This window comes from Ovis aries, chromosome 12 (assembly GCF_016772045.2).
Source record: "Ovis aries strain OAR_USU_Benz2616 breed Rambouillet chromosome 12, ARS-UI_Ramb_v3.0, whole genome shotgun sequence".
Classification (NCBI taxonomy): Eukaryota; Metazoa; Chordata; class Mammalia; order Artiodactyla; family Bovidae; genus Ovis; species Ovis aries.
The window spans coordinates 54,821,850-54,834,621 of record NC_056065.1 but is presented as its reverse complement, the minus strand read 5'-3'; the positions used below and the strand labels follow the sequence as shown (position 1 = coordinate 54,834,621).

General features: G+C 43.0%; 1 protein-coding gene across 6 annotated transcripts in view; it reads right to left on the bottom strand.

Annotated features, from left to right (window-relative positions):
- RABGAP1L (RAB GTPase activating protein 1 like) overlaps positions 1-5,447 on the bottom strand; it is a 726,671-nt gene extending 721,224 nt beyond the window's left edge. For 5 of the 6 annotated variants that reach the window (XM_042229119.1, XM_027975891.2, XM_060396625.1 and 2 more), the window contains exon 1: positions 5,331-5,447. The gene's annotated coding sequence lies outside the window, so the exon portion shown is untranslated. Of the gene's footprint in view, positions 1-3,980; positions 4,569-5,330 lie in introns of those variants that run through there. The other variant, XM_042229120.1, reaches the window with a different exon arrangement.
- Positions 5,448-12,772: the final 7,325 nt, after the last annotated feature.

Below are 12,772 nucleotides of genomic sequence, written 5' to 3'. Positions count from 1 at the left end.
AAATAATGGTATCTCCTTACAAAGAAAATGTTTCCCTTTCTTTCCAACAGTTTTAGGATTGGTATACTCAACTTTGCTTCTCTTACACTAATAATTTTTCCCTCAGCTTTAAGTGCTCTCTGGGTCGTAGTCAAGTCAGGAGCAAAGCATACAGAGCTTATTGAACATTAAGAAGTGAGTACCAAATGACTGCAGAGACAAAAGTGAAAGACAAGCTGAAAAACAGAAAGGAAAACTGGCATTCAGGCTCTTCACCATTTGGTTCTGACTCTTTCTTACCTAGCTCTTTCCCTCTATACCTTTGATCACCCTGGCCCAGAAAGACCTTTCTCTATTTACTATGCGTCCTATTTCCACATGTCCAAATCCTACCCATTCTTCAAAGCATGGTTTAAATGTCACCTCTTCCCATATCCTTACAACTAAAGGTAATCCCTCCCTCCTCTCTCTAACTTGTACCTCCTTATCTTTATCTCTTTACTACATATTACTTTCTGCCTTACATTATCTTCATTTCCATATTTAATCTCCCACACAAGCATAAAGCTTCAGGGTCAAGGTTCATGCCTTATTCATCTCTGTTCAAACTGCTTAACACGTTTTACACATATTAAACTCTCTGAGTTCCATGAGTTAGGAAAAGAGATAAATCCACTAGCTCTAACTCCAGATTAGGAGTCCACAGACCCCCCCTTTGCTAATGACTAGCTATATGACCTTGAACTTCAATTTTTTAGTGTTTTCATCCACAAAGTCAAGAAGGTGGACTAAGCCAGTTTTTAACCATTGATGGTTATCCATTATTGGGCTGTAAAATCAATTTTGGCATCAAAACCCAGCATTATCTTTTTATTAAAAAGAAATAAAATAGAAAATATCAAAGTATGTTGTAGGCAGTGAAGTGGTACACTGTGAATATTTAACTGGCTATCCAAAGGAGAGAGAAAAGCTCTGAATTGTAACATCTGTTGATGTCCCTGGTGTAAATACTCCTACCAAAGCCAATTTCAAGCTACACATGCACCTAGGTGGAGAGAGAGACATAACTACTCTTACAAGTCAACTGATAAGCCAGCTCCAGCAAAGGCCCAAAACGACAAGTATTACTTCACCAAAATTTTCTTTCAACTTCGTGTGTCTGTGTGCGCGCACATGGTGAATGGGTATAAAATCTATTTCTCACTGTGAGTCACAGTCAAAACCGTTCATAAATGTTCAGCTAAACAATCTCCTAGTCCTCTTCTATGTGTACTACACAATGCAATAAATTGCACTCTTAGTTACATATGTAATCTCAACATCAAAATTTGTATGTCTCTTCAAAAATGAGAGATGCCTACTGGTATCACCAGAAGGCAAATTACAGGAAGTGAAAATTTGGCTTAGGAAGTATTAGCAAAAGACCAAGGTTTTCAGCCTTTGTTCAGTTACAACCGAGGGCTACAACATCTTCCTACTAGTTGCAATGGCTCATTTAGCAAAGGGTTAGGGGAGACAGCAGGAAAGGAAAAGGAAACCTATAGTATGAAAAAAGGTCCATGTAATTGTGAATATGTGCCCTTCACCCACCCAAGAACCTTGTTGTTTTTGTTCAGTCGCTCAGTCCTGTCCAATTCTTTGCAACCCATGGACTGTAGCCTCCCAGGCCCCTCAGTCCATGGGGTTTCCCAGGCAAGAATATTGGAATGGGTAGCCATTTCCTTCTCCAGGGGATCTTCTCTACCCAGGGATTTAACCCGCATTTCCTACACTGCAGGCGGATTCTTTACTACTGAGCCACCAGGGAAGCCCTTGCTTAGAACCTGGGTACAAAGAAAACCAGAGCTATAAAAAGGTGAATTTCCATCCCTGATGTTTCCCTGTTAAATTCTCCAGCACAAGCCTGCATCCCTCAATAGACTTCCATTACTGAGAATCCCCTACCACTAAAATTAAGTTTTTGCCAGGGACTAGAGACATGTAGTACTTGTTGAATTTAGAATAGGCAAGGGGAAAAATAGCACAGCAAACAGTTGTTAGACTTGATATTCTGGGAAAATCAGGCTTTTATTGAAAAACATACTTTCTTATTTTCTTCTTAAGCTTACTAAACTGGGTGAGAAGTAAAGTTTATTGAATACATTTTGGGCTGTACTATGTCTATCACAACACAGTCTGTAACCAGATTTTTCCTGAGTGTTTATAAAGAATTGTGCTTTCTATTTTTAAGGTTATTTAGAAAACAAGGAAGCTCAGAATTTCAAGCAGGCTAATAATGTTAGCTCAAATCTAACTCCAAATCAATTGAATATATGCACAGAAGTTTCCCAGGAAAATCCCAAAAATTACACCAAAAAAATACAAAAGATGAAAAAAAGAAGTCAGCATGAACACAAACTGGCAATACTCAATTGTAGTATCCTATCTGTTGCATGAGTACCATATGGAAAGTAAATGAAGTATGAAAAAGAGAATGTTGAGACACAAGTTCTGCTTAATTCCATTAACTATTCCTTATTAGGGTCCGCTGGTAGGTACAATTTCAAATATTGACCATCAAGTGAAAATTATTCAGTTCAGTCACTCAGTCATGTCCGATTCTTTGAAAAGCCAAGAGTCAAGTCAAGCAATGTCTTTCTTCATGGCCACAATATTAAACCTTGCCTTAAAAACTGAGTGTTTTACCATACTCAGGCTCTAGTCAATATTTTCTTTGCCTCCACTATCTGTGGTGCCAAATGCTCATAAGACCATCTCTATAAGAGGCTGTACCAGAGGCTGGAATAGCCTGGGGCTGCTGGTCATGCTCAGGTCCACTGGCTGACCTACGTATAGAAAGTAAGCGCTATACCTTGGTTTCCCTGGTGGCTCAGCAGTAAACATCCACCTGCAATGTAGAAAACATGGGTTCGATCCCTGGGTCAGGGACATTCCCTGAAGGAGGAAATGGCAACCCACTCCAGTATTCTTGCCTGATAAATCCCATGGACAGGGAAGTCTGGAGGGCTATAGTCCGTAGGATGGCAAAAAAAACGGGACACAACTGAGCAACTGAAAACACATAAACACACATACAAGAGCTATACACATGTAGCAACTCATTAAAACTTGTGAGACACAGCAAAAAGAAAACTCTGTGCCTGGGGATCCCTTAGCCTACAGTATCTCCATCCTCCAAACATCCTCTATTCAGCCATTAAGACCCCACACCACTTCAAGACAACAACAGGCTAGAATTCAGACCAATTTCTACACCATCAAAACAAGAAAGTTTTGCTACTTAGCTACTACTCTCTTCAAAGCTAATTTCTCAAAGCCTTGTTAGCTCCCACTCACAATATTTTAACTTGGCACAAGAAAACTCCTTCTTGTGATTACTCCAAAAGAACGGATAAAAGGACTTTGAGCTTCAATGCTGTATCATCTGAGTTCAAATAAATATATACTAACTGAACGAGCTCAACTTTGGGTTAAGGCAAAGAAAATTTTAAGTTTTTAGAAATCACAAATTTAGAACTGGTGAGCTGATAAAACATAGAAACTGTCTCACATACCCAATAAAATTCTGTTACTCAAGTTTTAAAACACCATAATAAACACTAAGGTGAAAAGAAAATTATCTGAATTATGAAACAATTAGCAAGGACACAAAAATTCACAGAACATTGCAACAATAATATATAAAAATCACCATCAAATAACTCAGGTCAAAAAAAAAGTCACACATTTACACCTTTTATGTCGGTTGATATATTCACTATGTCCCAATAGTACTGGGACCTACCACTTTGTTTCCAGCTTCCTAGAATATAATGTAGGCTATGTAATACATTCACATATAAAGACTGCCCAGCTACATCACTTCTCCCCAGATAACCTGTCAATACAAAATATCAGGGCACACTTTGACCTGATTGAAGACTCCAGTCTCAGTCTCAACTAACTCCCCAACCAAACAAGCATTTAATACAATTTGAAGATAATGTATACATTAAATTCACCTGGTCTTTCTCCTTTGTAGTTTCATTGTCAGTTTCACATGGGACTCTGTTGAGATAATGAATCACAGGCCAGTTTTCCAATACTGGTAACTTGTGGACCAGTATTTTCCATGGGCAAAAATCCACTTCTAATTTTACCACAAGCAAACTTTATGTTAGTATCTTCTGCCATCATTCTACAAATGCGCAGATATTCTACAAAAGTGCAGCAGAAGCCACACATAAACACTATTATGAGAAAAGTCAGGTTTCCGTAATACGGTGTTTTCATAATTATAAAAAGCAACTATCTCCCCAGTACAAGCAGGAAAATTTAAACGTATTTTTTAAAATCCCTAAACTTTCCAGCACCAGAACTGCAGACCTTGAAATCAAGTTTCCAGTCAGCGTTGAAATCTATCAGGCAAGTGAAAGCCGTCCTTACCATCAGCAAAATGAGGTTGGCATTTCTCGTCACTTACATGAAACTCTCAATTCTACAAGTGACCACGTAAATTTCGGTACGTTTTCTAAACTGATCCTATCTAAGAAGTACAGGGACAATACACAAGCACCTGGACACACTGCCCTGGGATCAGAAACAATCCTATCGGTCCAGTTCCCTAGCACCCGAACACCTCCCCGCTGGCCAGTGGCCCCTTTCCACATGCTGACGCACTGCCCAGCCCTGCACCGCTGGCGACCAGTGCAAAGTACTAGTCCAGTCTCAGAAACTTTGACTCAGTTATCAGGATACTGAACACCCGCGACCTGGAAGAGGGATGTTTGGCATGGTCAGGCGGTCAACTTTGAAGCGGGGCATTCCGTACAGGTAGAGATCTGCCCAGCACGCAGCCCATCCCAGCCAGCAAAACCACAAGCATCAACAGCAGGAGCGGAGCAAAGTGCCTGGCGGAGACAGGGGGAGCGCGAGGGCGAGACGCGGTCACGAACAGATGCCTGAACGTGGGTAAGAAAATACTCTCACCACACACCCACCCCCCACCCCCACCCCCGGACGTGGGGCTGCTGGGACAGCGATCCCGGCAGCAGCCGGCGGCAGTGTCAGGAGGGCACATCTGGAGGCGAGCGCCCAAGTCACCACCCCCGCCCCCAGGTGAGGGGCGCCGACCCCGCCCGCCCGCCGACCCGCCCCGGCCGCGAGGAGCGGCCGCCCGGAGAACCACCGATGTCCGCGGAACCACCGACAGTCCCGAGCCTTCCTCCCGCGGTTCTCTCGCATCCCGTCCCGGCCCGGCCCCCACAGCTACCCTCCCCAGGGGCAGCCCCGGCGCCAACACCCCCAGCCCAGCCCGCGGCCCCGGGCCGCCGGTGCGCCCGTCGGCCCCTACGAGGCCGCCCTCGCCTCACCTCCTCTCGTCTCCGCGGGAAGGGCCGGAACAACTCTGCCAGGCGCCCGCGTCGCACCCGCCGCCCAGCGTTCTGCGGCCCGGCCCGTCCCGTTCACTCTGCCGCCGCCGAAGCCCTGGGAGGGCGGAGGGAACAGGGCGGAGGGAGCTGAGAGAGGAGGGGAGGAGGACCGCCCGGCAGGAAGAGGCGAGGGAGGGGGCGGGTCAGGGAGGAGGAGGTGGTGGTGGTGGTGGTGATGGTGACGTGTCGGGAGCGCGCACGTCCGGGCCCCTCGGCGCGGCGTGCGCGCTCCTGACGGCGAAGGCGCCTTCTCTGCCCTGAGCGGCGGGCGCGCACGCGCGTACACGTCCCCGCCTGTCGGTGTTTGGGTTAACGTCTGTGAGAGAAGACCTGGCCCGCCTAGGCTGTGAAGAGTAGGAACGCGGGAAGGGGCTAGAGACGCTCGCGGTACTTCAGAACTTCCCAGAGCTTAACCATGCCGGGAGCCCAGCCGCGCGGGTTCGCTAGGGCGACCCTGATCTCCGAGTGAGTTGGGTTGAAGCGTTGCCCAGCGATTACTGATCTTTTATACTTTGGGGCGATTGTGCTCTTGCTCATAAACCTGGTTTACGTATATTGTCATTCTTAATGCCCAGTACTCCTCAGGGAAGTCACCTTAAAGAATTCTAACTTTTCTAGTCAGTTACTCTTTTCTGTGCCTCTTTCAAGATGTTTTGTGGGCTTACAAAGGTTCCTTCTGTGGGACTCAGGAGAGATTGAAGAAAATAACCAGTGGGGATTAAACAGGAAGCACTATTATGTATTTATGAAGAAAACTTACCCTCATTTGCACCTTTTTATCCTGTGGGGTAATAAAGTTGGGGGTACAAACTAGCAGAGATAAAAAATAAGCCAACTCTTTCATCGACTAATACTGTACTGATCCTTAAACTGTGGATATCCTTCTTCATAGATCTTAGAGGCAAAAAAAAAAAAGACCAGGAATTTTTTTGAATTTCCTTAGCACTTTGTTTCTAAAGGTTTGTGGCACCGAATATATTCAGCCTCATCTGGGTAAATTTGTGTGACATTTTAGCCCACTAAAGAATTTTCTGAGGCTCTGCTTCATTTTTATCTTCCACCGTGCCTAGCAGAGCGTCTGACTTAGAGAAAGTACTCCATAAATGTTATTGTATAAATAAGTGAAGACATCGCAGGAGGAATTAGATGTGTCCAATGATTTCCACTCTAAAGTGACTTCTTTAGTTTAAAATTCTCTCTCCTACTTAAATTCTTCGGCACTCATTTCCCCACCTAGATCCAAAAGCTACCTTGAGAAATCCCTAATTTAAATGTCTATAGATGCTCAGGGGTTCCCTGATAGCTCCGTAAAGAATCCACCTGCAATGCAGGAGACTCTGGTTCAATTCCTGGGTCAGGAAGATCCCTTGAAGAAGGGAAAGGCTACCCACTCCAGTATTCTGGCCTGGAGAATTCCATATATGGTATAGTGGACCATACGCTGTATAGTCCATGGGGTCGCAAAGAATCGAACAGGACTGAGGGACAGGACTGAGGGACTTTCACTTTCATAGATGCTGGGACAGACCAAGAGTATTACATTTATTTAATATTTCTCCTAGGTGCTGGGCTTCTTCCTAGGAAATCCTTTAACCTCTGTATCCCAAGAGATTACCTAACTCTGAGCCTGACCCAGTAAATGCTGAACTTCTGGTATTTAATAAGGTTAAGGTCAGAATAACTCAGATCATCTGCATCTATTAATAAAGAAGCCAACAAGTATGTACTGAGCCTCTACTAAATAAAATATTAGTAAACTTACACTGGGCACAAGGATGTCAACAGATGAAAATGACATGGTTTCTGCTTTCTGATATCTGCTAACTGGAAAAAAGCTTTCTGACAAAAAGGGCAACACCGTGACAATTATCTGCACTCACTAAGAAACAGACCCCCCCAAAAAAGGAACTAAAAGTTTTAAATCATAAGTTCAAAATAAGTTTCAGTTCAGTTCAGTTCAGTCGCTCAGTCGTGTCCAACTCTTTGCGACCCTATGAATCGCAGCACGCTAGGCCTCCCTGTCCATCACCAGCTCCCAGAGTTCACTCAGACTCATGTCCATCAAGTCAGTGATGCCATCCAGCCATCTCATCCTCTGTCATCCCCTTCTCCTCCTGCCCCCAATCCCTCCCAGCATCAGGGTCTTTTCCAATGAGTCAACTCTTCCCATGAGGTGGCCAAAGTATTGGAGCTTCAGCTTTAGTATCAGTCCTTCCAATGAACACTCAGGACTGATCTTTAAGATGAACTGGTTGGACCTCCTTGCAGAAGAGTTTTCTCCAACACCACAGTTCAAAAGCATCAGTTCTTCAGCGCTCAGCTTTCTTCACAGTCCAACTCTCACATCCATACATGACCACTGGTAAAACCATAGCCTTGACTAGATGGACCTTTGTTGGCAAAGTAATATCTCTGCTTTTGAATATGCTGTCTAGGTTGGTCATAACTTTTCTTCCAAGGAGTAAGCGTCTTTTAATTTCATGGCTGCAATCACCATCTGCAGTGATTTTGGAACCCCCAAAAATAAAGTCTGACACTGTTTCCACTGTTTCCCCATCTATTTCCTATTAAGTGATAGGACCAGATGCCGTGATCTTAGTTTCTGGATGTTGAGCTTAAAGCCAACTTTTTCACTCTCCTCTTTCACTTTCATCAAGAGGCTTTTTAGTTCCTAGTGTTCCCATATTCAGTACCACAAGCCTTTGGCAGCATAAGAATGTCTACCATTGGCTGTTGCTAGTTAATTGTCCTATTAAAGTGGAGCATAACAGCTAAGTCACTATTATAGGATCATTGATGTGCCAGCTTGCTACAAGGAAAAGTACTCTGTCCCATAGCCACATGTTACACCTCTTAATCACGAGGGGTCATTCTGTAAAACTGAGCTGTTCCTCACAATAGAACTTAGATAAGAGATGTCACAAGAGAACCTAGATAAGAGGCGAGTCACAAGAAAACACAGATAAGAGACAGTGAAGGTGATTTGATACAAACGCATCCTCACTACCAGGAAAACAGTTCTAAGTATACGCCAGAGAACTAGTAACAAAGCGTTCTTCACAAAATGAGTACTGCTCACTTCTCTCCCGACTATGGCTTCCTTAGCATTAAACATACACCAGCAGCCCTGGTTCATAAGAGGACTGAGGCTCTCACTTTGAGGGAAGGTGTTATAAAATGTTCTAACATGATTCATAACATGAAACCAGTGGCCTAGATCCAGATCTAACCCACAGATGTATTTTGTTTAGCGTGCATGGTGCTTAAAAAGTTAGCCAAAGTTCAAAGCCAGAAGATTCCACATTTTTTTTCAGCCTTCTTTTTAAAAAGTGGAAAATTTGGAAACAGTGGGATTACAGTTTCACATGGGGACAGAAAACTACAAAACATGTATTGTCTCTTTTCCAAAGTCTCTGCATTCCTTATTGTACTTCGCATTGCCCTGTTTCTTCCATGTGGGTCTTCAGTTTCCAATTTTAAATATCAGAATATCAAAAACTGGAAAGAAGTTCAATGGTGAACAAAAATAGAAGAATTTAAACTATAGTATTTAAGCAGGTGGAATTTTTTTTAAAAAAATAAGGTCTCATAATCTTTTTATAGCTTTATTTATTTATTCATTATCTTTTGGTCGCACTGGGTCTTCATTGCTGCACCCAGTCTTTCTCTAGTTGTAGTGACCGTGAGCTGCTCTTCATTTCAGTGAATGGGCTTCTCATTGCAGTGTCTTCTCTTGTTATGTAGCACAGGCTCTAGGCATATGGGCTTCAGGAGTTACAGCACACGGGCTTTAGTTGCTCCAAAGCATGTGGGGTATTTCCAGACCAGAAATTGAACCCATGTCCCCTGCATTGGCAGGTGGATTCTTATCCACTGTACCACCAGAGAAGTCGAGGTGGAATATTATCTTGTTTTTATGATGAGTATTATTGGTTGATTCCCACCCACGTGTGCATTTCCAGCCCTCTGCAATTATAAGGCAGCTAATGATTTGAATTGGAATAGGCCCAGCTCCAAGTATAGACCCTGACTGAGGCACACGATCTGTCTAATCAGGTCTTCACCTGATTCTGTCAGTGATCGATGCTAACACAGATTTAAATTGGTCCAGTATAAGAAGGCCTGAGCTTGTGTTGGGAGAAGAAAAGTGCCCTCTCACCTTTCTTTCTCTCTGTCTCTCTTTGCTGAGTGTGATGGATGAGTGTGAATCCCATAGTTAGTATAGCCAGTTTGCTGCCATAAGTGACACCAGCCTAAAGCTGACACATGACACACAAGCTTGAACCCAGAATGCAACCGACAACCTTCCTCTGCGTTTAGTAACTTACCTAAGCCAATAAATTTCCTTATCTATTTAAGAAATTTGAATGTGGCTTTTTGTTGCTTGCAGCCGAAGCTAAATTTTCCATGCATGTTACAGAAGAAAAAGCTGTAGTTGCATTCTTTGACACTTCTAAGAATACACTTCCAATGGGATGAATAGGTAACAACCTACTTGATAAAATTCTACAGGGTCTTGAAAGAAACTTCACCAACACCATCCCCCAAATCCTTCCCTGACTAGGTAACCTAATCCCTTAGAATCCATCACTACATTAAAAAAAAAAAAAAAAAAAACTGTCACTTCAATCCTCTGCCCTGTTTAAATCAGCTTTCACTGAGAAGAGTATCAGTAATTTTGTGTAAATGAGTTTATCATATTAGTTTCAAGTGGTTTTTTACTATTGGAAAGATAGAAAAAGAGACAATGGGAACCTGAGGAAGGAAAGACTCAACAGAGAAAGATGTAATAGAAGAGACTATATATTGTTGGGACTTATTCCCTGGTGACCCAGTGGTGGTGACCCTGGTGACTCCGCACTGCCAATGCAGAGGGCCTGCATTCGATTCCTGGTCAAGGAGCTAGATCCTACATCTTGCTGCGACTAAAAGATTCTGCAAGCCGCAAGAAAGCTTGCACATGCCACAGCTAAGATAGACTATCCCACATGCCACAGCTAAGACCTGATGCAGCCAAATGAAAAAAAATGTTTTTTAAAAAAGAGAACATAGATATATTGTAGAAGACAAATTTTTATATTTCACAGTTCTGTGTAGAGCTGAAATTCAGATTGCGTGTGCCTGCTTGCTAAGTGGCTTCAGTAGTGTCCGATTTTTCGTTACCCTATGGACAGGAGCCTGCCAGTCCTCCCTGTCCACGGGATTTTCCAGGGGTTGCCATGCCTTCCTCCAGGGGATCTTCCTGATCCAGGGATCGAACTCACATCTCTTACATCTCCTGCATCGGCAGGTGGGTTCTTTACCACTAGCACCACCTGGTAAGCCCAAAATTCAGAATAATTCATGAGCACCATTATGTAGGCTTCATCAGACTAATTCACGCAAGTCATACTAAGCCTACATGATGGTGCTCGTGTAAGCCTCACAATTTTGCCACTCTGAGCTGGGTTGCTTCAGTCATGTCCAACTCTGTGAGACCCTCTGGACCATAAACTGCAAGGCTCCTCTGTCCATGGGTTTCTCCAGGCAAGACTACTGGAGTGGGTTGCCATACCCTCTCTCCAGGGGATCTTCCTGACTCAGGGATGAAATCTGTGTCTCTTACGTCTTCTCCTGCATTGGCAGGCGGGTTCTTTACCATTAGTGCCAAGTGGGAAGCCCAAGCCTACATGATAAACCAAACCTACTAAATCACCCTTATAAGACTATGAGCAAAATCAAACAATAGGTATGTAGGAATCAGAAAATTTCCTCAGCAGTAGAAAAGACAAGCAGAATCATAGATATTTCTCTGAAGAAGAATGCTGATGTACTACTTTTGTGATTCAACGAGAAATAAAAAGGACACTTACCAAAACTTTTCCCATACCTTGTGGCAGGTGTCTGAAATTCATCTTTCCCTCAGAGTCCTTTTCTTTGGTCTGGGGCAGCCTTCCTCTTTCATGTGTAACAAAATCACCTTGGGAGTTTATTTTTTAAATGCAGACTTCTATACTCAGCCCCGAAGAGATTCAGTAACTCTGGGACGAACCTCAGGATTTGTTTTACTTTGAAATTTTATTACAAAAATGTTTAAACACATAAAAAGTAGACAGAATAGTATTTTGTCGTCATGTCCAAGCATTCAGCTTGAACAATTATCACCATACGGCCAATCTTCTCTCCCCTATCCCTCATATAGATTTTACCTATTAAAAAAATACAATAAATATATGTATATACTTCATTATACAGTTCTAATTGGAGAAGGCAATGGCAACCCACTCCAGTGTTCTTGCCTGGAGAATCCCAGGGATGGTGGAGCCTGGTGGGCTGCCGTCTATGGGGTCGCATAGAGTCGGACACAACTGAAGTGACTTAGCAGCAGCAGCAGCATACAGTTCTAAAAGGTAAGAAATTTTTTTTGCAATCAACAAAATCCAGAATGTGGGAGAATTTATGGGACAAACCACCAAGTTCCTCAACAAATGTATTGCATAAATAAAATTAGGAAGGAGAATATGTTTCAATTGCTTGAATTTTTATTTTCTTTGCTTGTTTTTAAAAGCTTTGTGCATGCAAGCTAAGTCACTTCAGTCATGTCTGACTCTGCGATCCTATGGACTGTAGCCCGCCAGGTTCCTCTGTCCATGGGATTCTCCAGGCAAAAATACTGGAGTGGGTTGCCAAACCCTCCTACAGGGGATCTTCCAGACCCAGGGATTGAACCCATGACTCATATGTCTCCTCCATTGACAGGTGGGTTCTTTACTACTAGCACCACCTGGGAAGCTGCTTTAAGAGCTTCATGTGGTTTAATTGCCAAGGTGAACTCTACAAATGTACAATGCACAATTTGACACGTTCCAACAAATGTATACACCTGTGAAACTATCACAACAGTAAAGATAGCAAATATACTTATCACCCAAAAAAGTTTCCTTGTGCCTCTTTGTAAGTTCTCCCCCGTCCTCAGGCATTGCTGTCATTCTAGACTAGTCTGCATTTTCTAGAGTTTTCTATAAATAGGAAACACAGTATGTATTCTATTTGATGTTGCTTCTTTCCCTCAACAGAAGTATTTGAGATTCACCCTCCTTATCCATGTATGAGTTCAGTCGCAGTCATGTAGATATCAGCAGCTGCTTTTTAGCCTTCCAGTCTCATGGCATGCTTCCAGCTCCAGTATCCGTGTGAGCCTGTGGCTTCAGCTTGCTCTAATACTTCGTTTTTCTTTTCTCTTTTTTAAAAAAAATTTACGGTAGTTGATTTACAATGTCTTGTTAGTTTCAGGTGTACAGAAAAGTCAATCTCTTACACATAGACATATATCCACTCTTTTTTAGAGTCTTTTCTCATACAGGCCATTACAGAGCATTGAGTAGAGTTTAATAATCCATTTT